Below are 898 nucleotides of genomic sequence, written 5' to 3'. Positions count from 1 at the left end.
CAGGCTGGGCTCCAGGTGCAGGAGGCCCTGCAGCACAGACAGCAGGTGGGCAGACGCGGGGGAGCAGCTCACCTGGGGTGGGCAAGAAGTGCGGGTCGGTGGGCCTCACCCGCAGGCCTCCCCACCAGGGTCCCTGCGCCCCAGGTGGTGGTGGTGGAGTCGCTCGGTCGTGCCCAACTCTGCAACCCCAATGGACTGTAGGCCCTACCAGGCTCCTCCGTCCACGGGCATTTCCCAGGCAAGAATACTGGAGCGGGTTGCCATGCCCTTCTCCAGGGTATCTTCCTCACCCAGGAACTGAACCCAAGTCTTCTGCATTGCAGGTGGAGTCTTTACCTACTGAGCTACAAGGGGAGCCCCGGTAACGAGCCTGAGTTGGGGCTCCCCGATGGGCACGCTGGTGACGTCAGGGCCGGGGAACAGCTGTGGGGTGTTAGCAGTGCCCTGGTCCGCGCCCCCTGGAAGCGCCCCTGCCCAGGGTGACAGCCCCATGTCTCCAGCTGTTTTTGGACGGCCTCTGCAGACCCCGGCCCCTGGCTGAGAGCTGCCGGGTTCAAGGAAGACGGGGCCTGGGCTGGACTGGAACTCAGCTCCGTCTCAGCCTCTCACTCGTCCCAGCGTCCCCTCGGACCACCCCACAGCAGCCGGGCTGCTAGGCCCAGGACCACGCAGCCACCCTGTCCTGCTGGGTCCCCGCCCCAGGCTCCGCCTCTCCAGTCCCCTACCCGGGTCGGCTCGGGGTGTGGCTCTGGAGCTGCCTGAGGCCCAGCAGGGTGGGGTGTGAGCGGGGCAGGACATGCGGCTCCTCTGAGCCCTGGCCCCCCCCACCCCGAGTCCTGGGAGGCGCTGCCCGCCGCGTGCACCTTGTGGAAGAGTGCGGAGAAGACCTCCTGGTGGC

The sequence above is a fragment of the Bison bison genome, unplaced genomic scaffold (genome assembly GCF_000754665.1).
Source record: "Bison bison bison isolate TAMUID 2011002044 unplaced genomic scaffold, Bison_UMD1.0 scf7180017833704, whole genome shotgun sequence".
In the NCBI taxonomy this organism is placed as follows: Eukaryota; Metazoa; Chordata; class Mammalia; order Artiodactyla; family Bovidae; genus Bison; species Bison bison.
This window is presented reverse-complemented; position numbering follows the sequence as displayed.